Source organism: Lagenorhynchus albirostris, chromosome 15, assembly GCF_949774975.1.
Source record: "Lagenorhynchus albirostris chromosome 15, mLagAlb1.1, whole genome shotgun sequence".
In the NCBI taxonomy this organism is placed as follows: Eukaryota; Metazoa; Chordata; class Mammalia; order Artiodactyla; family Delphinidae; genus Lagenorhynchus; species Lagenorhynchus albirostris.
Window position 1 is genome coordinate 31838742 of NC_083109.1, and position 26103 is coordinate 31864844.

Genomic DNA, 26103 nt, shown 5'->3' on the forward strand with positions numbered 1-26103 from the left:
TTCGATTTTTTTGGGTTTTCTGAGTATACAATTATATACCATCTCCAAAATATTAATGGTTTTATCTTCTCTTTTCTAATTTTTAAATTCCTAAAATTATTCTTTTATCTATAATTGCATGGACTTCCAGAAGAACATTAAATATGATGCTAGTGGATTGCTTGTCTCCTCCCTAACTTAAACAAGAATGTTTTTAGTGTTTTCCCATGAATCCTGGTACTCATGTCTGGGTTGAGATGGATACATTTTATCCTTTTAAAAATGTGCCCAGGGCTTCCCTGGTGGCGCAGTGGCTGAGAGTCCACCTGCCAATGCAGGGGACACGGGTTCGTGCCCCGGTGCGGGAAGATCCCACATGCCGCGGAGCGGCTGGGCCCGTGAGCCATGGCCGCTGAGCCTGCGCGTCCGGAGCCTGTGCTCCGCAACGGGAAAGGCCGCAACAGTGAGAGGCCCGCGTACCGCAAAAAAAAATAAAAATTAAAAAAAATAAAAAATAAATGTGCCCAGCTATTCATTTTTACTCAATACTAAGTAGCAGGTTGATCCTTGGATTAAAATGCACACTTTCTATAAAGAACCTATCACACCTATTTACCAGGACTTTAGATCTGGGACTAAATAAAGTGTAGTTCAACTTCAATGCCCATCTACCAGCTAGTCTTCATAGTCTTATTGAGTCTCATGTAAGTCATTGATAAAGTGGGGGTAATACTCCCCTCATAGAATACTGATAAATTTAATTAAGAATAAATCTAAAGTACCAACACAGTGTCTGACATATAGTAAATGCTGAATAAGTTGTAATTTTTTCAATTCTCCTTAACAATACAGTCCTCTCTGAGTTTTCTTCTTAATGTAATCATGATGAGAATTTTCCTTGATCCAGAATATAAATCTTATTTGGTTAAAACATATTATATTAATATTATTAATACATTTGATAAATGTTAATATAGTTAACAAAATAGAGTTTTATTTATATGTTTGCAAAATGGATTTTTTAGATTGATCTTACCCGTATTGGATTTGGGAATTTAAAATATGCTTGCATTGCAATATTTTTTCTATATTTTGGAACATCTACTGGGTTGATGTCTGGGGATAGGTGGGGATTTCTCACTCAATGTAAGAGCCATGGATTCTTGAATTCCAGACCATGTTAGAATATGTTGACCCTGCACTGCTTTTACTCAGCACAAGGAGGCAGCATCGGAAAAGAAACCAGAGCAAAACTTTTCTGTAGCTCATGAGATGTTAATATGATTGGAGACTGAGTTAAAATACTTTTGAAGTTTAGTTCTTGCCATTTCAGTCTTTTTAGAGGACTATTTATAAAATAGTGGGTGTGTTAAAAAGAACATAGTAATCCTTCAGTAAATGATATGAGTTAGCACAGCTAACCCCCTCACCCCTCATGTCTTTACTCAGATACTGTCCCTGACCACCCTATGTGAAACTGCAGCCTCCCACTCCTGGCCCACCTTACTGTGTTCTACTTCTTTTCCATGCCGTTTATTAAGTCTACTATATTAGATAATTTACTTATATATTATGCTTATGGTTTATTTGGTTTCCCCCTAGTCCCCTACTAGAATGTAAGCTCTATATAGGGGCATTGTCTGTTTTGTTCATTGATGTATCCCAAGTGCCTAGAACAGTGTCTGGCACAAAGTAGATTCCTAATAAGTGTTTGCTGATTGAATGATTGCATGGTGGTGGTGGTGGTGTTATTTATAATGACGGTGGCAAGGATGGTGGCTGGGAGGTATTGGAAGTGATGAGGCAGTGAGGCTGGAGGGGCAATGGTAGTGGTGGTAGCAATGGTTGGGAAAGGGTACAGTGAAGATGAGGAGAGGCAGGTGACAGTGGTTGAGATGGTGATGATTGTCATGATGTTATGGTTGGTCAGGATCCCCTGAGAAGTTGGAATCTAAGCCTGAGGCTGGATAAAAATTTCTAGAGACCCCAGCACCTAAAAGGTCTTCTCAGCACATGAGCACAGCCCTCAGTTTCTAGGCTGAGGTGCGGAAGATTGTTCACACACGCGCGCACACACACACACACACAAACACACACACACACACAAATCTGTCTTCCCAGCCCTCCAGTAAATGGTGTTGTGCAAGGGAGTGGCGGAGAAACCAGAAAGACACATGCAGTTGTCACTTACCCGATTTATAACTCAGGCTTTAAGGTTTAAAAAAAAAGATTTTCTGACAACATATTTCAGGCTCTAAGGAGAAGAAAATATATTGAAAATTATGGCTAGGCCCAAGAAGAAGGTTGCAGACAGACCTGCGGGAGACCTCAAGGCAAGAAGATCAAGGAGGAACTGCTCACTCCACATCTAAATATGTAAAATGATAAATCAAGACTATTAAATGAAATGCACCTGTGCTACACTAACATACACACCCTCATAAAGGCCTGCAAGACATGGTTAGACTCCCAGAACTCCATACCAGATCAGGGAGAAGCCCCCAGCAGCCCCTCCTTCCTCACCCAGTCTCAGTGGGGCTTCTCACACATGTGCCTGGACACCCCAATCCTCACACCTCAGATCTAACCACACCCTGCACAAAAGCTGCCCCTTGGTCCCCCTCTTACATAAGGCTGTGCACAAGGGCAGTGCAGTGCACAACTGGGAAGACAGGCCCGGCAAGCATGCTTAGGGTATCTGAGTTGGGAATTCCGGGATCCAGATACCGGGAGTACATACTCCTGGTGTCAAAGGAAGAGTGCAAGGTCTTCCAGATGCTTGGCCAGGTGGGCTCTTCCCACTCTGAGAGGGCCATGGTGAGGGCTAAAAGGGAGCCTCCAAAGCCCAAGGCCTCTTCTCCTGGCTGCAGGAACCACTGGGACCATTATTGCTCTGTTTGGCTCACAAAATGCATATCTGTTCAAAGAAAGTCTGAAGAATGAAGTCATAGTGGGGTCCAATGCAGCTGGGGGAATGGAGAAGAAAGGACCATGGGCACGAACTGGCAGTGCTGACACTGACATCTTGGAAAGTCACTGCCATGCTTTGGCAACCCCTCTCCACTCTCCCAACATCTCTCAGGTCAGCACAAAGAGAAGGAATGTCTGGTCTCAAAGAACACCTAATTTGGCCTTGTGTAGAAGCCTGGCAGCCTCCTGCCCTGGCTCATTTTCTCTCCTATAAATGTGAGGGACTCTCAGCCTTTGTTCGGGGTCCTCTTTCTTCTCTCAGTTCCTCTCCGACGCCTCCCAGCCCCGCCTCCAGCAATCCCTTCATGTTCAGAGATTAACTGTCAATTATCATACAGCTACATTTCTCTCCCCAACTTCAGGACTAAAACTCCTGCCATGTCCACGGGATCATCTAAGACTTTCTTCTTACTCCCAATACATTCAAACAACCTCACTTTCTTCCCCCAAACAGCAGTTCTGCACCTGCTCCCCACACCAAGTGACGGGTGGATCTATCTAACTTTCTCTTCTCACTTAGGCTCAAAATTTCTTTTAGATAGAGGTAGTGGTTGCAAAACATTGTGAATGTACTATGTGCCACTGAATTGTACAAATGGTTAGTTTTAACTTTTGAAGCGTCCTGCAGCCCAGAGTCACAACAGCCAGTGATGCCTCCCAAGTTAGCTAGACCTTCCTTCCATTTACTACATGGCCTCCTGCTGTGGGTCCCCATTGCTGCCAAAAGGGTATGGAGGTGAATGCCTTGATTTTGTGCCAGAGCTGGGGGACAAGGGACATGGGCATGAATGAACCCTGTCTTATGAACCACTCACAAAGCTTCCACAGCAGGCTCTTTTGACAAGAGGCACCCATGCCAGAGATGGTATGTCCTTTGCAAAAATGCCTTCTGGGACTTCCCCCAGGACCTCCCAACCATGATGTCCCTAGCTGAACACTGTGCCTCTCCAGTGACTACAGATCTGTCTTTAAACCTTCATGGGTGGGCTATGCATCCCTTGCTTTAAATGGGCAGGATTCATGGAGTCTGGAGTCTTGTGTCTTGACCTGCATAACATCATCTCCAGCCCCTGGAAGATGGAGCAGCAGTAACAGATTCATTCTTGAGACATGGAGTCAGGAACCCGATGTCTTTTCTATCTGGCCTTCTTGTTCTTCCAGGTATACATCCCTGATCGGAGGAGGTCTTGAGGACAAGGCACTGCTTGGACACTCTTTCAAAAGGCAACATGCATTTCAATTACATCGCCCCACTGAGCTGACTTTCCCAGGGCTGCACCAGTGTTTATTGTTGTCAGGTTGTTTTTCTGTCCTTCTTGGCCATGCAAAGAGACTGAATCTCAGCTCTAACTCCCTGAGATAAAGGTGGAATGGACACCTTATCTCTGTCCCACTCCTCCCTTGCTGCCCCCCTTGGGAGCAGGCCCTCAGTTAGGGACAATGGATCCACTTGATTGCCTGGCAAGTTGCAAGAACACTGTCTGCCTGTGCATTAATGCACACTGCTCTGCCAGACAGTCCTCTCCCTCACTGTGCTCAGAAGTTGCCCAGCACAGGGCCAGCTGCCTGAAGATTTATAAAACCACGTTTGTGTCCAAGGACCGAGTTTACTGTGAGAGCCATGGCCTTCCTTCTGCCAAATTCTGTTCTCTGAAGATTAGTCTAATTTAACCAGCTGTTGCTAAGCCTAGACTCTAGGTTTTTCTTTAGTTCTGAGTAATGGTTGCCATAACATCAGTACTACCAGGCCAGGGCTTCTCAAACTTCAACTAAGGCAAAAGAATCACCCAGAAGGCTGGTTAAAACAGATTCTTGAGCTCCACCCCTGGAGATTCTGGTGCAGTAGGTCTGGGGCAGGACTTAGGAATGTTCATTTTTGACAAGCTCGCAGGTGATAATGATGCAGCTGGTCCTCTGCCCACACTTGTGAGCAGCATGGCACTATGTATGCTGAGGTGCTGAGATCTAGTAATATCTAAGCCTTTGCTGTGTGCCTGGCACTGCACTAAGCATTTATTACTGGGATGACCCATTTCATAGATGAGGTACAGAGAGGTTAAGTGACTTGTCCAATGTTCCAAGGCTAGGAAGTAGTGGAATTGCGTTCATATCTTTGTCTCCCTGCTCTACCATCTATACCCACCATCGCTGATCATAGGTATGGTGTGCCCCTCCATACTACCTTGAGATATCTGCAGCACCCTGCAGGTAGCCTCACTTCTCCCAGCCTCCCCACTCCAATACAACTTGCTGTTAAGATAACATTCTCTCTTTTTAGTTGCACAAAGATATGCATAATGTAAATTTTACCATTTTAACCATTTCTAAGTGTATAGTTCAATGACATTAAAAACATTCACATTGCTGTGCTACCATCACCACCACCCATCTCCAGAGCTCTTTTCATCTTGCAAAACTGAAATTGCACCCATTAAACAATAACTCCCCATTTCCGTCTGCCCCTCGCCCCAGCAATCACCATTCTACTTTCTGTCTCTATGAATTTGACTACACTAGATACCTCATATAAATGGAATCATACAGTATTTTCCTTTTGGGACTGGCTTATTTTACTCAGCGTAATGTCCTCAAAGTTCACCCGTGTAACGTGTCAGAATTTCCTTCCTCTTTAAGGTTAAATAATATTCCACTGTATGTGTGTACCATATTTGTTTATCCATTCATCCATCAATAGACATTTGGGAAACTTCCCTGGTGGTGCAGTGGTTAAGAATCTGCCTGCCAATGCAGGAGACACGGGTTCAATTCCTGGGCCGGGAATATCCCACATGCCACAGAGCAATTGAGCCCAAGTGCCACAACTACTGAATTCCGGGTGCCTAGAGTCCATGCTCTGCAATAAGAGAATACACCACAACGAGAAGCACGTGCACCAGAATGAAGAGTAACTCCCGCTTACGATAACTAGAGAAAGCCCGCACGCAGCAATGAAGACCCAATGCAGCCAAAAGTAAATAAATAAAATAAATAAATTTATTTTTAAAAATAGACATTTGGGTTGCTTTCACCTTTAGGTTATTACGAAAAAAGCTTTTATGAACATGGGCGTACAAATACCTCTTTCAATTCTTTTGGGTATATACTCAGAAATGGAATTATTATTGGATCATATTGTAATTCTATTTTTAATTTTTTGAGAAATCACCATACCACTCTCCCAAGTGGCTGCACCATTTTACATTTCTACCAGTAATGCACAAGTGTTCCAATTTCTCCACTTCCACAACAACTCGTTATTTTCTGGGCTTTTTTTTTAACAACCATCTTAATAAGTGTGAAGTAGTGCAAGATTCTTAAAGCAAACTCTGATTAGTCATTTGCTTCTTGGGCTCCAGGTGTGTAAACAACACAGGGTAGGTGCAGAAGGGAAGACACAGATGACCCACACTAACTTCTGCATTCAAGAATCCATTAGCAGGGGGAGCTTCAAGATGGCAGAAGAGTAAGACGCGGAGATCACCTTCCTCTCCACAAATATATCAGAAATACATATACATGTGGAACAACTCCTACAGAGCACCTACTGAATGCTGGCAGAAGACCTCAGACCTCCCAAAAGGCAAGAAACTCCCCACATACCTGGGTAGGGCAAAAGAAAAAAAGAAAAAACAGAGAAAAAGGAATAGGGACGGGACCTGCACCAGTGGGAGGGAGCTGTGAAGGAGGAAAGGTTTCCACACACTAGGAAGGACCTTCGCGGGCGGAGATTGCAGGTGGCGGATGGGGGAAGCTTCGCAGCCACGGAGGAGAGCGCAGCAACAGGGGTGTGGAGGGCAAAGTGGAGAGATTCCCGCAAGGAGGATCGGTGCCGACCAGCACTCACCAGGCCTAGAGGCTCGTCTGCTCACACGCCGGGACGGGCAGGACCTGGGAGCTGAGCCTCGGGCTTCAGTGGTCGGATTCCTGGGAGAGGACTGGGGTTGGCTGTGTGAGCACAGCCTGAAGGGGGCTAGTGTGCCACAGCTACCCGGGAGGGAGTCCGGGAAAAGGTCTGGAACTGCCAAAGAGGCAAGAGACTTTTTCTTGCCTCTTTGTTTCCTGGTGCGTGAGGACAGGGTATTAAGAACGCCGATTAAAGGAGCTCCAGAGAAGGGCTCGAGCCGCGGCTATCAGCAAGGACCCCAGAGAAGAGCATGGGACTCTAAGGCTGCTGCTGCCTACACCAAGAAGCCTGTGTGCAAGCACAGGTCACTGTCCACACCTCCCTTCCCAGAGTCTGTGAAGCCCACCCCTGCCAGGGTCCCATGATCCAGGGACAACTTCCCCGGGAGAAGGCACGGCACGCCTCAGGCTGTTGCAATGACACAGCGGCCTCTGACGCCGCAGGCTCGCCCTGCATTCTGAACCCTTCCTTCCCGCCTGCCTGAGTGAGCCAGAGCCCCGGAAGCAGCTGCTCCTTTAACCCCGTCCTCTCTGAGCGAAGAAAAGAGGCCCTCAGGCGACCTACACGCAGAGGCGTGTCCAAATCCAAAGCTGTACCCCGGAAGCTGTGCGAACAAAGAAGAGAAAGGGAAATTTCTCCCAGCAGCCTCAGGAGCAGCGGATTAAATCTACACAATCAACTGGATGTACCCTGCATCAGTGGAATATCTGAATAGACAACGAATCATCCCAAATTGAGGAGGTGGACTTTAGGAGCAAAGAGATATATATATATATATATAATTTTCCCTTTTTCTTTCTATGTGAGTGTGTATGTGTGTGCTTCTGTGTGTGATTTTGTCTGTATAGCTTTGCTTTTACCATTTATCATAGGGTTCTGTTTGTCCGTTTTTTGGAGGGTTATTTTTTTAATTATTTTTTAAAATTTTTTCTTAATAATTATTATTATTTTTTATTTTAATAACATTTTATTTTATTTTACCTTATTTTATTTTTTATCTCCTTTCTTTCTTTCTTTCTTTTCTCCCTTTTATTCTGAGCCATGTGGATGAAAGGCTCTTGGTGCTGCAGCCAGGAGTCAGTGCTGTGTCTCTGAGGTGGGAGAGCCAACTTCAGGACACAGGTCCAAAAGAAACCTCCCAGCTCCACATAATATCAAATGACAAAAGTCGCCCAGAGATCTCCATCTCAATGCCAAGACCCAGCTTCACTCAACGACCAACAAGTTCCAGTGCTGGACATCCTACGCCAAACAACTAGCAAGACAAGAGCAAAACCCCCTCCATTAGCCTAGAGGCTGCCTAAAATCATACTAAGGCCACAGACGCCCCAAAACACATCACCAGACGTGGACCTGCCCATCAGAAAGACAAGATCCAGCCTCATCCACCAGAACAGAGGCACTAGTCTCCTCCACCAGGAAGCATACACAACCCACTGAACCAAACTTAGACACTGGGGACAGACACCAAAATCAATGGGAACTACGAACATGCAGCCTGTGAATAGGAGACCCCAAACACAGTAAGTTAAGCAAAATGAGAAGACAGAAAAACACACAGCAGATGAAGGAGCAAGATAAAAACCCAACATCCCTAACAAATGAAGAGGAAATAGGCAGTCTACCTGAAAAAGAATTCAGAATAAAGATAGTAAAGATGATCCACAATTTAGAAATAGAATAGATAAAATACAAGAAACGTTTAACAAGGACCTAGAAGAAATAAAGAGCAAACAAACAATGATGAACAACACAATAAATGAAATTAAATATTCTCTAGAAGGGATCAATAGCAGAATCAGAAGAACGGATAAGTGACCTGGAAGATAAAATAGTGGAAATAACTACTGCAGAGCAGACTAAAGAAAAAAGAATAAAAAGGATTGAGGACAGTCTCAGACACCTCTGGAACAACATTAAACACACGAACATTCTAATTATAGGGTCCCAGAAGAAGAAGAGAAAAAGACTGAGAAAATATTTGAAGAGACTATAGTTGAAAACTTCCCTAATATGGGAAAAGAAATAGTTAAGTCCAGGAAGCACAGAGAGTCCCATACAGGATAAACCCAAGGAGGAATATGCCAAGACACATACTAATCAAACTATCAAAAATTAAATACAAAGAAAAAATATTAAAAGCAGCAAGGTAAAAACAACAAATAACACACAAGGGAATCCCCATAAGGGTAACAGCTGATATTTAAGCAAAAAATCTGCAAACCAGAAGGGAGTGGCAGGACATATTTAAAGTGAAGAAGGAGAAAAACCTACACCGAAGATTATTCTACCCAGCAAGGATCTCATTCAGATTCGATAGAGAAATTAAAACCTTTACAGGCAAGGAAAACCTAAGAGACTTCAGCACCATAAAACCAGCTTTGCAACAAATGCTAATGGAACTTCTCTAGGCAAGAAACACAAGAGAAGAAAAAGACCTACAATAACAAACCCAAAACAATTAATAAAATGGGAATAAGAATATACATGTTGATAATTACCTTAAATGTAAATAGATTAAATTTTCCAACCAAAAGACATAGACTGGCTGAATGGATACAAAAACAAGACCCATATATATGCTGTCTACAACAGACCCACTTCAGACTTAGGGACACATACAGACTGAAAGTGAGTGGATGGAAAAAGATATTCCATGCAAATGGAAATCAAAAGAAAACTGGAGTAGCAATTCTCATATCAGACAAAATAGACTAAAATAAAGGCTATTACAAGAGACAAAGAAGGACACTACGTAATGATTAAGGGATCGATCCAAGAAGAAGATATAAAAATTGTAAATATTTATGCACCTAACATAGGAGCACCTCAATACATATGGCAAATATTAACAGCCATAAAAGGGGAAACTGACAGTAACACAATCATAGTAGGGGACTTTAACACCCCACTTTCACCAATGGCCAGATCATCCAGAATGAAAATAAATAAGGAAACACAAGCTTTAAATGATACATTAAATAAGATGGACTTAATTAATATTGATAGGACATTCCATCCAAAAACAACAGAATACACATTCTTCTCAAGTGCTCATGGAACATTCTCCAGGATAGATCATACCTCTGGTCACAAATCAAGGCTTGGTAAATTTAAGAAAATTGAAATTGTATCAAATATCTTTTCTGACCACAATGCTATGAGACAAGATATCAATTACAGGAAAAGATTTGTAAAAAATACAAACACGTGGAGGCTAAAGAATACATTCCTTAATAACCAAGAGATCACTGAAGAAATCAAAGAGGAAATTAAAAAATACCTAGAAACAAATGACAATGAAAACACGATGAGCCAAAACCTATGGGATGCAGCAAAAGCAGTTCTAAGAGGGAGGTTTATAGCAATACAATCCTACCTTAAGAAAAAAGAAACATTTCAAATAAACAACCTAACCTTACACCTAAAGCAATTAGAGAAAGAAGAACAAAAAAAACCCAAAGTTAGCAGAAGGAAAGAAATCATAAAGATCAGATCAAAAATTAATGAAAAAGAAATGAAGGAAACGATAGCAAAGATCAATGAAACTAAAAGCTGGTTCTTTGAGAAGATAAACAAAATTGATAAACCATTAGCCACACTCATCAAAAAAAAAAGGGAGAAGAATCAAATCAATAGAATTAGAAATGAAAAAGAAGTAACAACTGAAACTGCACAAATACAAAGGATCATGAGGGATTACTACAAGCAACTCTATGCCAATAAAATGGACAACCTGAAAGAAATGAACAAATTCTTAGAAATACACAAACTTCCGAGACTGAACCAGGAAGAAATAGAAAATATGAACAAACCAATCACAAGCACTGAAACTGAAACTGTGATTTAAAATCTTCCAAGAAACAAAAGCCCAGTACCAGATGGTTTCACAGGCGAATTCTATCAAACATTTAAAGAAGAGCTAACACCTATCATTCTCAAATTCTTCCAAAATATAGCAGAGGGAGGAACACTCCCAAACTCATTCTACGAGGCCACCATCAGCCTGATACCAAAAGCAGACAAAGTTGTCACAGAGAAAGAATACTACAGGCCAATATCACTGATGAACATAGATGCAAAAATCCTCAACAAAACACTAGCAAACAGAATCCAACAGCACAATAAAAGGATCATACACCATGATCAAGTGGGGTTTATCCCAGGAATGCAAGGAGTCTTCAATATAAGGAAATCAATCAATGTGATATACCATATTAACAAATTGAAGGAGAAAAACCATATGATCATCTCAATAGATGCAGATAAGTTTTTTGACAAAAATCAACACTGATTTATGATTAAAACACTCCAGAAAGTAGGCATAGAGGCAAATTTCCTGAACATATTAAAGGCCATATATGACAAACCCACAGCCAACATCGTCCTTAATGGTGAAAAACTGAAACCATTTTCACTAAGATCAGGAACAATACAAGGTTGTCCACTCTCAGCACTATTATTCAACATAATTTTGGAAGTTTTAGCCACAGCAATCAGAGAAGAAAAAGAAATAAAGGGAATTCAAATCGGAAAAGAAGAAGCAAAGCTGTCACTCTTTGCAGATGACCTGACACTCTACATAGAGAATTCTAAATATGCTACCAGAAAACTAATAGAACTAATCAATGAAGTTGGTAAATTAGCAGGATAAAAAATTAGTGCACAGAAATCTCTAGCATTCCTATACACTAAGGATGTGAAAGTGATCTGAAAGTGAAATTAGAAAAACACTCCCATTTACCATTGCAACAAAAAGAATAAAATATCTAGGAACAAACCTACCTAAGGAGACAAAAGGCCTGTAGGCAGAAAATTATGACACTGATGAAAGAAATTAAAGATGATACAAATAGATGGAGAGATAATCCATATTCTTGGATTGGAAGAATCAACATTGTGAAAATGACTCTACTACCCAAAGCAAACTACAGATTCAGTGCAATCCCTATCAAACTATCAATGGCATTTTTCACAGAACTAGAACAAAAAATGTCATAATTTCTATGGAAACAGAAAAGACCCCGAATAGTCAAATCAATCTTGAGAACGAAAAATGGAGCTGGAGGAATCAGGCTCCCTGACTTCAGACTATACTACAAAGCTACAGTAATCAAGAGAGTATGATACTGGCACAAAAATAGAAATATAGATCAATGGAACAGGATAGAAAGCCCAGAGATAAACCCACACACATATGGTCACCTTATCTCTCATAAAAGAGGCAAGAATATACAGTAGAGAAAAGACAGCCTCTTCAATAAGTGGTACTGGGAAAACTGGACAGTTACATGTAAAAGTATGATATTAGAACACTCCTTAACACCATACACAAAACTAAACTCAAAATGGACTAAAGACCTAAATGTAAGGCCAGAAACTATCAAACTCTTAGAGGAAAACATAGGCAGAACACTCTATGAAATAAATCACAGCAAGATCCTTTTTGACCCACCTCCTAAAGGAAATAAAAACAAAAGTAAGCAAATGGGACCTAATGAAACTTAAAAGCTTTTGCACAGCAAAGGAAACCATAAACAAGACGATAAGACAACCCTCAGAATGGGAGAAAATATTTGCAAATGAAGCAATTGACAAAGGATTAATCTCCAAAATTTACAAGTAGCTCATGCAGCTCAATATCAAAAAGCCAAAAACCCAATCCAAAAATGGGCAGAAGACCTAAATAGACATTTCTCCAAAGAAGATATACAGACTGCCAACAAACACATGAAAGAATGGTCAACATCACTAATCATTAGAGAATTGCAAATGAAAACTACAATGAGATATCATCTCACACCAGTCAGAATGACCATCATCAAAAAATCTAGAAATAATAAGTGCTGAAGAGGGTGTGGAGAAAAGGGAACCCTCTTGCACGTTTGGTGGGAATGTAAGTTTATACAACCACTATGGAGAACAGTAAGAAGGCTCCTTAAAAACTAAAAATAGAACTACCATATGACCCAGGAGTCCTACTACTAGGCATATACCTTGAGAAAACCATAATTCAAAAAGAGTCATGTACCAAAATGTTCATTGCAGCTCTATTTACAATAGCCAGCACATGGAAGCAACCTAAGTGTCCATCATCGGATGAATGGATAAAGAAGATGTGGTACATATATACAATGGACTATTACTCAGCCATAAAAATAAAGGAAATTCAGTTATTTGTAGTGAGGTGGATGGACATAGAGCCTGTCATACAGAGCAAAGTAAGTCAGAAAGAGAAAAACCAATAACGTATGCTAACAGTTATATACGGAATCTAAAGAAAAGAAAAAAAAGAAACGTCATGAAGAACATACAGGCAAGTCGGGAATAAAGACACAGACCTACTAGAGAATGGACTTGAGGACACGGGGAGAGGGAAGGGTAAGCTGGGATGAAGTGAGAGAGTGGCATGGACTTATACATACTACCAAATGTAAAATAGCTAGTGGGAAGAAGCCACATAGCACAGGGCGATCAGCTCAGTACTTTTGACCATCTATAGAGGTGGGATAGGGAGTGTGGGGGGAGATGCAAGAGGGAGGAGATATGGGGATATATGTATATGTATAGCTGATTCACTTTGTTATAAAGCAGAAACTAACTATTGTAAAACAATTATACTCCAATAAAGATGTTAAAACAAAAAAAGCAATTTGATTTTAAAAATAAAGAATAGGTGGGAAGGATAGTTGGAAAGGTAGGTTAGGGTCTCCTTTGCAGAGGGAATGGGAGAGAGTAGGCGAGTTAGAATGTTTGGCTGGAGAGTCTGGATTTTATATTTAGGCAATTGCACTACTTGGGAGGTATTTGAGCAAGAGAAATCCTGGTGCTTATTTGGGATGATGTGTCTGGGTCGGGCAGAGAGAAGGGAGGGCTGAGGCATCAGTGACCAGAGTGCCATACCTACCCAAATCAATATTAGAATTTGATTGACAAGGGCCTAAAATTCCCATGTTGAGATTTAAACCACTCAATTGCTCCAGAGACTAATCCGTGTTGACTTATATTTCACCCCATCCCCAAAAAAGCAATAGGGAGAATAATATGCAAAGCCCCCAAATCTTATACTTGTACAAATTGGAAGCAGTGGGGGATAGAAAAAGGAGAGGGGTTGAGAGGAGAATATTGCAGGACTGAGCCAGGCCCAAGAAAGTGGAAGTTGCAGCTATTGGGATTTCTTCAGATGAAAGTTCCCACAAACAATGCTGGAAGACTCTGAATATCTGTAAATAGTAACTTTTATTTGAGAACCTCTCCTTCTGGAGGGTACTTGCTGACAGTTTAATCCCAGAAGATGACCTCATCTGAGCCAGTTGCCAGATCTTATCATGATCCTTCAAATAATCACACAATGGCAATGAGAGCCAACAAGGGATGACTCATAACCAGCCCAGTTCATTGGAAATACCTGGGGCTTGTGAGCTGGCCTCTGGGGTGATTAACATTGGGGGCTTCTAAGAAATTTTGTAGTGCTGCTTATTCACAACTGAGGACCAAAAGCCATACTTCTGTTTGTGATTGGCAAAGTGGTCTCAACATATCTGTCCTTAGTCAGACAACTTCAGAAGATGCTCCCTCCCCATACTTCTAACTTCTCTCCAACTCAGACAGTTATGAGAGGTGGTCAGACTAGATGGAGCTGGGGCTGGGGACGTTGTTCAAGATGCAGTTTATTAGATTAATTTTTGGCAGGAAGAACATAAGGTTGATCTTCACACCATGAAACTCTGGAGAACAAGGCTCTCAGGGGCCATTGCTGCTCTCCCTGATAGGAGGGCTTGAGAATCTATTACATGGGATGAACGATATGAACAGAGCCAGAATTTTATTCCTGCTTCAAGACCCCTTGAGTCACTGTATTTCCAAAGAAAGGGCTCATTTCATAAGACTCAAAGGAAGTAGGCCCTGGATTTCTAATAAGGGGAGGAAATATCATGTTCTTTTAAAATTATATTTGGTATTGTGTTGTAAGAACTGTTTATATATTAACCTCTTATAGTATATATAATTTGCAAATATTTCCTCCCATTCAGTAGGTTTTTTTCCATTTTGTTGATGGTTTACTATACAAAACCTTTTAAGTTTAATTAGGTCCTACTTGTTTACTTTTGTTTTAGCTTCTTTGCCTGAGGATACTGATCCAAAACAATATTGCTATAGCTTATGTCAAAGAGTGTTCTACCTATGTTTTCTTCTAGGAGTTTTATGGTTTCTGGTCTTACATTTAGGTCTTTAATCCATATTGAGTTTATTTTGGCATACGGTGTGAGAAAATGTTCTAATTTCATTCTTTTACTGGTAGCTTCCCAGTTTTCCCAGCACCTCTTATTGAAGAGACCGTCTTTTCCCCATTGTATATTCTTGCCTCCTTTGTTGTAGGTTAACTGACCATAAGTGCATGAGTTTATTTCTGGGCTCTCTATTCTGTACCACTGATCTATGTGTTTATTGTGACAGTACCATACTGTTTTGTTTCCTGTAGCTTTGTAATACAGTCTGAAGTCAGGGAGTTTGATAACTCCAATTTTGTTCTTTTTCTCAAGATTGCTTTAGCTATTGAGGGTCTTTTATGGTTCCATATAAATTTTAGAATTATTTGTTCTAACTCTATGAAAAATGTTATAGGTATTTTGATATGGATTGCATTAAATCTGTAGATTGCTTTGGGTAGTATGGGCATTTTTATTAATATTAATTTTTTCAACCCATGAACATGGGCTATCTTTCCATTTCTTTGTGTCATCTTCAATTTCCTTCATTAATATTTTGTAATTTTCCTATTTTGTAGTAGGTGGAGTATATCACCTTCTTAGTTAAATTTACTCCTAGGTATTTTATTCTTTTTGATGAAATTTTAAATGGGATTGTTTTCTTGCTTTCTCATTCTGATATATAAACAGCTCATACAACTCAATATGAAAAAAAAAAACAACCCCATTAAAAATTGGCAAAAGACCTGAATAGACATTTTTCTACAGAAGACATACAGATGACAAATAGGCACATGAAAAGATATTCAACATCACTAATCATCAAGGAAATGCAAATCAAAACCACAGAGATATCACCTTATAATTGTCAGAATGGCTGTTGTCAAAAAGACCACAAATAACAAATGTTGATGAAGATGTAGAGAAAAGGTAACCCTAGTACACTTTTAGTGGGAATGTAAACTGGTACAACTATTATGGAAAATAGTATGGAGGTTCCTCATAAAACCAAAAATAGACCTACCATATGATCTAGCAATTCCACTCCTGTGTATATATCCAAAGAAAATGAAAACACAAATTCAAAAAGATGCATGCACCCCAAAGTTCATAGCAGCAACAACATGATGGACCTGGAGGGTATTATGCTTAGTAAAATAAGTCAAACAGAGAAAGACAAATACTATGTGTTATCACTTATATGTGGAATCTAAAAAATAAAACAAATGAATAAATATGACAAAACAGAAACAGACTCATGGATATGGAGAACAAACTAGTGGTTACTGTGGGAAGAGGGATGCAGAAGGGGCAAGATAGGGGTAGGTAATTAAAAGGTATTGATACAAACTACTATGAATAAAGTAAATAAGCTACAAGGATATATTGTACAATGCAGGGACTAGAACCAATATTTTATAATAACGTTAAATCGAGTATAATCTATAAAAATATTTAATCACTATGTTGCAACCTGAAGCTAATATAATATACTATACTGATCAACTATACTTTAATAGATACTTAATTCCCCCAAATAAATAAATAAAATTAATTGTGTTTGGATCTTTGTAGTCTACATAAGGGAAATGATTCCCTTTGCATCTTTCTGCCACAGGACTACATGATGTGTGTTCAATGAAATGTATCCATCAGGGAGCCTGGAATACAGTTGGTGCTCATTAAATTCTTTCTTCCATCTGCCCCAGGTGGCCCTGAAAATTTCCATATCAGATCCAAGTTGTGTATACGTGTTTATAGTAGGGGCTGTGGTCTTAAATGTCTCCATCCAAATTGGAACCAAAAAAAAAAAAAAAAAGCCCAGACTCTGTGGCAGCTTTAAAGATATTTGTGACATATTCAATTGAATCTTTTAATTTGGAAAATAATACAATTGTGAGAGGTACCCACATGTCAGCAGAGAGTGGACATGTCCAAGCATATGGGTTTCTAAAGTGAAGATTCAAAGTGAAAGTACTTCCAGAAAAAGTATAAAGGAGCATATAAAGATATATTCTCCTGTTTTTGATGATTGTTAAGAGAGATATCTTTCCTGATTTATTTCTTCATTTGAAGGGATTTTCCAAAACAGTGATGCCAAAAATTGGTTCATGTGAATTATCTTTAACTAATGAAGAGTTGCCTTATGCCACAAATGCACAATAAGGTATTGGTAGTGTCACGTGGTGAGAAATTCCATACAACCATTTGATAAGGGGGAACCTCATGACTTTGTGAGTTGTACAAGAATCCAAGGCGACTACAATTGTCCAGAAGACAGAAGGTGGTGTCTGTTTCTAGTTCATCATAGTTAGAGGGAGATGCCTGGTGCTATGTGGTTCATTCAAAAGCAGACGGTGGAGACTGGGTATCCAGGTCCCTCCAGTGTAGCCTCCCTGGAGTGCCAGAAGCCAGCAATGACACCTCCCAGATCTTGCTTTCAATTTTCTGTCTCTTTGTAAGAACATGTACTTAAACAGTGGGTCCTGACTGTGATGCACAGTGTCCCCATATTTTTGTCTCTCTAAATCCCCAGTGTTTAAGCATGCAAGGTCATTAATTCCCAACTGCATTAATTTCCTAAGGCTGCTGTAACAGAGTATCACAAACTAGGTGGCCTAAAACAACAGAAGTTTGTTTTCTCACAGTTCTAAAGGCCAGAAGTTCACAATCAAGGTGTCAGTACTGTTAGTCTTTCTGAGGACTCTATGAGAGGATCTGTTTTATGTTCTAGTCATAGCCAGCAATCTTGGTGCTCCCTGTCTTCTAGATGCATCATTCAAATCTCTGCCTCCATATTTCTACAAACAGTCTCTTCATATGGTTGTCTTCCTTCTGTGTCTATGTCCGAATTTCCCTCTTTTTATAAGGACACCAGTCATTTTGGATTAGAAGGCTACCCTACTCTAGTATGACCTCATCATAAATTAATTACTTAACTTAACTACCTTCAATGACCCTTTTCCCAAATAAGATCACATTTTGAGGTACTGGGATTAGGACTTCATTATATCTTTTGGTGGGGGTGGGAGAAGGGAGAGGGGAGAACACAATAATTCTACCCATAAAACCAACTTACTATTTCCCTCCATTGGGCTCTATGTTTTGAAATACTTTGTTTACCAAACAAAATGTACTTAATGGTTATTCATTTTCCTGGGTGTTTTTAAAACATCAAAGTCATCCAAATAGGTTTCTTATCCCAGAAGAAGATGGCATAAAATCAATTTTCCCTGGTTTACCTCTCTGAATACAACTAAATACCTTGGAAATTACTCAGTAGACAATGATAAAAGAATTCTGAAAGCTGGAAGGAAGAAGGCAGACTGGCTGGGAGCCCCCAAGACTTGAGGAACCACAATGCAGTGAGTCTGCTTGGTTTTCTTTTTATCTCCCATGTATGTCCAGATTGGGTGCCAGAGAGGTACAGAACTCAGAACCACCAATAGACATAGACAACAAAACCCAAGAAAAGCCTGCTCTCTCTGGACAAGGGGTGAGGTGGGAAGCCCACAGAGAACTAGTGGACAACTAGGTCCAACTAGAACAAGTCCACAGCTGCAGCCCCTGCAGGCAGTCTAATCCACCAGAGCTCTGGTTTTCCTTGCTCTCCACTAAGGTGGCACAACACCAGATGTTCCACAGAAGTACTTTCTATCCCCACAGATGGCACCAGCTAAGATTAAGCAGGAGCCCCAGCAACACCAGAACAAAGCAGATAAAAGTAGAATTCAAAGGGCTCAGAAAACTAAACTGTCATTGATACAAATGCTCACAAAAGTAGACCAGAACTTATACACCAAACATAAACAGGGTGACTGCTCACTAAAAGAGAAGATTTAGGATCAAGAGTCTCCTAACTTAAGAATCAAAATGTCCAGGATAAAATCAAAAACGTTTACTCAGGAAAACCACAATTTGAATGAGAAAAGACAGCAAATGTTAATACTAAGATGAATCAGATACGTAATTATCTGACAAGGATTTTAAAGTAGTCACCATAAAAATTCTCTGACAATGAATTACAAATTCTCTAGAAGTAAATAAAAAAAGAAAATGTCAACAAAGAATAAAAGGTATAAAGAGAAACAAATAGGAATTATAGAACTCAGAAATACAATAACCAAAGTTTTAAAACTCATGGATGGGTTCAGTAGTAGAGTGGAGATGACAAGGATAGAATCAGTGAATTGAGGACAAATCAATCTAAATAATGAAGAGAAAATAGACTGGAAAAAATATTAGCAGAACCTCAGGCTTTGTGGGAGGATAACAAGATCCATCATTCATATCATTGAAGTCCCAGGACAGAAGAAAGAACATGGGACTGAAAAAGTAGTTGAAGAAATAAAAATTTCCCAAATTTGGCAAAACACATAAAATTGTAGATCCAAGAAGCTGAACAAACTCCAAATAGGATAAACCAAATAAAATTCACACCAAGGCACATCATACTCAAACTTCTGAAAACTAAAGACAAAGAAAGAAAAATCTTAGAAAGCAGGAGAGAAACAATATATTGCCTATAAGGGAACACCAATTTGAACAAGAACAGGTTTCTCATCAGAACAATGGAATCCAGAAGAAAGTGGCACATTTTTCAAGAGCTGAAAGACCTGTCAACCAAAATTCTATATATGGTGAAACTATTTTTCAGAATTAAAGTGGAAAAGAAGACATCTCAGGCAAAGAAATGAGAATCTGTTTCTAGCAGATCTACTCTTAAAGAATGGCTGATGGAAGTTCTTAAAACAGAAAAAGAAAAAGATAATAGAGGGCTAAGACTTTCAGAAAGGAAAGAAGAACTGAGGAATGGGTAAAAGTAGAAGTAAATATAAGAGACTATCCTTCATCTAATGGATTTCTTTAGTCATATTTTATGCTTGAAGCAAAAGTTATAACACTGATTTTTACAAAGATGTTAGATTATACACATCAGTGTTATAAAAGTTATAATATCTGATGTGTATACAGAGGAAATGTTTAAGACAATTACATGTTTTCAGTGTGGAAGGTAAAAGGATTTAATGGAAGTAAGAGTTCTACACTCCACACATTGTGGTAAAATGTTGACACAAGTCAGCTGTGATGACTTCCATATGTATACAATAATAACTAGAACAATCACTGAGAAAACTATACAAAGTGATATACTAAAACTATACAAAGTGATATATATATATATATATATATCACAAGTCAGCTGTGATCACAAGTCAGCTGTGATGACTTCCATATGTATACAATAATAACTAGAACAATCACTGAGAAAACTATACAAAGTGATATACTAAAACTATACAAAGTGATATATATATATATACTAAAGTGTATATATATATACAAAGTGATATATATATATACTAAAACTATACAAAGTGAGATATATATATATATATAAATAAATATATATATATATATATATCAAAGTGGAACTCTAAAAAGTGTTCAAATAACCCACAGGAAGGCAGGAGAAGGGTAACAAGAAACAGAAGACACAAGCAGTAAATAAATTAAACATTAATATATCAATAATTAGTTTAAATGTAAGAGGCCTAAATACATCAATTAAAAGACAGATTGGTAGACTGAATAAAAAGACATGGCCCAACTATATGCTATAAAAACTCACTTTAATCATAATGACATAGGTAAGTTGAAAGTAAAAGGATAGAAAAACATACATCATGTAAGTGTTAATTTTTTAAAGGGAAGAGTGGCTATATTAATATCAAAGTAGACTTCAGAACAAAGAAAATTACCAGGGACAGAGAGGGACATTACATAATGATTTAAAAAAATCAATCTACTGACAAGAGACTGCAGTCCTATGTGTGTAAGCACACACACCCAGATGCATAAACAGATCTTCAAAATACCTGAAGCAAAAATGATAGAGCTGAAAAGAAAAACTGACAAATCCACTATTATTGTTGGAGACTCTCTTCTCAGTAATTGATATAACTACTAGAGAGAAAATCCACAAAGCTATAGAAGAACTGAACAACACCCTCCACCAACAGAAACTAATTGACATTTATAGAACACTCTACCCAATAATACCAGAATACACATGCTTTACAAGGGACTATAGAACACTCACTAAAATAGACTACATCCTGGCTTTATAAACTAACCTTAAGTGTAAAAGAAATAAAATCAGACAGAGTACATTCTCTGATAATAAGAAAAAAGCTAGAAATCAATAGTAGAAAGTCAAAACGAAAATCTCCAAAAACCTGGATGTAAACAACATACTAAATAAGACATGGATCAAAAAGGAAATTTTTAAAAAATTTCTTTAAAAATTGAAATCTTCCTAAAGAACACTTCTTAAAGAAATATTCAAGAAAAAATGAAATTGTGTTTAATGAAATCACAATGTACCAAATTTGTGGGATGCAGGTAACAGTGCTGAGAGGGAAATTTATAGGACTAAATACTTATATAAGAAAAGAGGAAAGATCTGAAATTAATAATCTAAGTACTTGAGAGAAATGGGCTCTCAGACAAGATGGTGAAGTAGAAGGACTTGATCTCACCTCCTCTCAAGTAAACACCAAAATCACAACTAACTGCTGAACAACAATGAAAAAAAGACTGGAACCTACCAAAAAAGATATTCTACATCCAAACACAAAGAAGAAGCCACAGCAAGACAATAGGAGGGGCGCTTTCATGATATAATCAAATCAAATCCCATACCTGCCAGTTGGGTGACCCACAAACTGGAAAATAATTATATTGCAGAGGTTCTCCCAGAGGAGTGAGAGTTCTGAACTCCACATCAGGCTTCCCAGCCTGGGAGTTTGGCATCAGGATGAGGAGCCCCAGACCATTTGCCTTTGAAAACCAGCAGGGCTTGATAACAGGACTGGGGGAAACAGAAACACCACTCTTGGAGGGTGCACACAAGGTCTTGTATGCACCAGGAGACAGGGGGACAAAGCAGTGACTTCACAGGAACCTGGGCCAGACCTACCTGCTGGTTCTGGAGTGTCTCCTGGGGAGGTAGGGGGAAGCTGTTGCCCACTGTAGGGACAAAGACACTAGTGGTGGAGGCACTGGGAAATACTCATTGGCATGAGCTGTCCTGCAGGCCACCATTTTGATGCCAAGACCTGGCCCCACCCAACAGCCTGTGGGTTCCAGTGCTGGGATGCCACAGGCCTAACAACAGGGCAGGAACACAGTCCCACCCATCAGCAGATAGCTGCTTAAAGTCTTCCTGCACCCACAGCCACCTCTAAATAAACCACTTCACATGGCCTGCCCACCAGAAGGAAAAGACACAGCTCCACCTAAAAGTGGGCAGGCACTAGTCCCTCCCACCAGGAAGCCTGCACAAGCCTTTTAGACCAGCATAACCCACCAGGGGGCAGACACCAGAAGCAATAGGAACTACAATCCTACAGCCTGTGGGATCACAAACACAGAAAGTTAGACAAAATGAGACGGCAGAGGAGTATATTCCAGGCAAAGGAACAAGATAGAACCCCATTTCCATGCAAATGGAAATCAAAGGAAAGCTGAAGTAGCAATACTCATATCAAACAAAATAGACTTTAAAATAAAGACTGTTACAAGAGGCAAAGAAGGACAGTAAATAATGATCAAGGGATAAATCCAAGAAGATATAACAATTGTAAATATAAATGCACCCAACATAGGAACACCTCAATAGATAAGACAAATGCTAACAGCCATAAAAGGAGAAATCAATTGTAACACAATAATAGTGTGGGACTTTAACACAGCACTTACATCAATGGACAGATCATCCAGACAGAAAATCAATAAGGAAACACACGCCTTAAATGATACATTAGACTAGATGGACTTAATTTATAGAGGATTCCATCCAAAAGCAGCAGAATACACATTCTTTTCAAGAACATGGAACATTATCCAGGATAGATCACTTGCTGGGCCACAAAGCAAACCTCGTAAATTTAAGAAAATTGAAATCATATCAAGCATTTTTTCCAACAATGATGGTATGAAATCAGAAATCAACTACAAGAAGAACACTGTAAAAAATACAAAAACATGGAGGCTAAACAATATGTTACTAAACAACCAATGGATCATTGAGGAAATCAAAAAATACCTAGAGAAATATGAAAACAAAAACACAACGATCCTCAGGAAAGAAGAAAAATCTCAAATAAATAACCTAACATTACATGTAAGGCAACTAGAGAAAGAAGAACAAACACAACACAAGGTTAGCAGAAGGAAAGAAATCATAAAAATCAGAGCAGAAATAAATGAAATAGAGATGAAGAAAACAATAGAAAAGATCAATAAAGCTAAAAGCTAGTTGCTTGAAAGGTAAACAAAACTGATGAACCTTTAGCCAGACTCAAGAGAAAAAAAAAGGGAAAGGGCTCAAATCAATAAAATTAGAAGTGAAAAAGGAGAAGTGACACCACAGAACTACAAATGATCATAAGAGAATACTAAAAGCAACTATATGCCAATAAAATGAACAACCTAGAAGAAATGGACAAATTTTGTAAGGTACAATTCTTCCAAGACTGAACCAGGAAGAAACAGAAAATATGAACAGACCAATCACAAGTACTGAAATTGAAAGTGTGATTTAAAAACTTCCAACACTTCAAGATGTCGGAGGAGTAAGACATGGAGATCACCTTCCTCCCCACAAATACATCAAAACTACATCTGCAGATGCAGAGTCTGTGGACCCGGCTGCGAGGTGGCCACCTGAGATGCTCCAGCCCGCACTGGGCCTGGCCATGGCGGCCCTCCACCCACCTCACATGATCTCCATCTCGGCTCCAGTTTTTTATACCGCGCAGAAGAAGTTCGGCCGGTGGTGGCCCCAAAGCCCAAAGTGAATCCTTTCCAGCCTGGTGACAGTGAGCCTTCCTCAGCTGCTGGGGCCCAATGTGCATAGATGGGCCGGGTGGACAAGATTCCCCCACCACCCCCAGAAGACTTTTCTTTACCGCCTCCTCCCATGCTTGGGGAGGCCAATGATGCCGAGGGCGCTCTGGGAGGTGGCTTCCCACCTCCCCCTCCCCCAATCAAGAAACCATTTCCCGCTGCGCCTTTAGAGAGGAGATCTTCCCTTCCCCACTGCCTCTGCTAGTGGAGGAGGGAGGGCCTGAAGCCTCCATACAGCTCTCACCACAGCCCAGGGAGAACAGTACTAATCTGGAGATCGACTCTCTGTCTTCATTGCTGGATGACATGACCAACAATGACCCCATCAAAGCCTGGGTGTCATCTGGATATGTATCACCACCAGTCACCACTCCATTCATTTCCAAATCCAGTTCTAAGCCTGCAACTGGGGGCACAGCACCTCTGCCTCCCTGGAAGTCCCCTACTAGCTCCCAGGTTCAGCCTCAGAGCCAGACGCATTTCCATATGCAGCCCCAGCCCCAGGCCAGGCCTCAGGTCCAACTCCATGTCCAGCCCCAGCTCCAGGCCCAGCCCCAGCCTGTGCCTTTGGTTAACACCCAGCCTCAAGGTCCCCATGCCCCATCTCCAGCCACCAAGTTTTCTCCAGTGACTCCCAAGTTTACTTCTGTGGCTTCCAAGTTCAGACCTGGAGCTCCAGGTCACAGCCCAATCAGAAGTTGGGGCCCCCTGAAGATCCCTCTTCCACTGGCACAGGCTCCCCTCAGCCCCCCAGCTTCACCTATGCTCAGCAGAAGGAGAAGGCCCAAGTGCAGGAGGAGCAGCACCCAGTGCCCCCACCAGCTAAAAACCAAAACCAGGTGTGCACCTCTGGGGCCCCAGGACTTTTGACTCTGAAAGAGGTGGATGAGCTGGAGCAGCTGACCCAGCAGCTGATGTAAGACATGGAGCATTATCAGAGGCAGAACGTGGCCATCAACGAGTTCTGTGGCCGGTGTCACCAGCCCCTGGCACGTGCTCAACCTGCAGTGCATGCTCTGGGGCAGCTGTTCCACATTACCTGCTTTACCTGCCATCAGTGTGAACAGCAGCTGCAGGGACAGCAGTTCTACAGCCTGGAGGGTGCGCTGTATTGTGAGGGCTGCTATACTGACACCCTGGAGAAGTGCAACACCTGTGGGCAGCCCATCACTGACCACATGCTAAGGGCCACAAGCAAGGCCTACCACCCACAGTGCTTCACCTGTGTGGTCTGTGCCTGCCCCCTTGAGGGCACCTCCTACATAGCGGACCAGGCCAACTGGTCCCACTGTGTCCCCAACTACTACCCAGGTGCTCCATCTGCGCAGAGCCGATCATGCCCAAGCCTGGCTGAGAAGAGACCGTGTCTGTGGTTGCTCTGGACAAGAACTTCCATATGAAGTGCTACAACTGTGAGAATTGTGGGAAACCACTGTCCATTGAGGCGGATGACAACGGCTGCTCCCCTTGGCTGGCCACATGCTCTGCTGGAAATGCCACACTGCCAGAGCCCGGACCTGAGTGAGGACTGGCCCCCTTTTGACTGCAAATCCATTCCCCATTAGCAGACCATCCACAATGAGACCACCCCCTCTTCACCCTCCCCACAGTTATTTTTTGATGTCTAACCCCTCCCTCCATACCAACCCCCACCTCAGTATCCCTTGTGCCCTGATTCAGGGACCCAACATGGCCTAGAGTCCCTGGCCTGAGCTTCAGTCCTCCCCAACACTGCAGGGAGCACCCAACATAGTCTAGGTACCCCACCTGAGCAGGCACTAGAGTGAGTGCTGCTATTTTCACTGATGCACTGATTCTCTCAACTGGCACTCGAGCAGCCTCTTACTCTGCTTGCTGAGGGCCAGGAAACGTCCTGACCTGCTGGGAGGCTGGGCTGGGCTCACTAGCCTAGACGTTCCCAACCCCTGTGCTGTCAGGTTTTCAGTACAGCTACAAATAAAAGATGTTTTCCAGAAAAAAAAAATACATCTACATGTGGAACAACTCCTACAGAACACTTACTGAACGCTGGAAGAAGAACTCAGACTTCCAAAAAGGAAAGAAACTCCCCACGTACCTGGGTAAGGCAAAAGGGAAAAGGAAAAACAGAGACAAAATAATAGGGAC

The 26103-nt window shown here is 40.9% G+C and overlaps 1 pseudogene; it reads left to right on the top strand.

Moving 5' to 3' along the window:
• The first annotated feature begins 23825 nt into the window (after positions 1 to 23825).
• On the top strand, positions 23826 to 25497 carry LOC132505524 (zyxin-like; annotated as a pseudogene).
• The last annotated feature ends 606 nt before the right edge of the window (positions 25498 to 26103 follow it).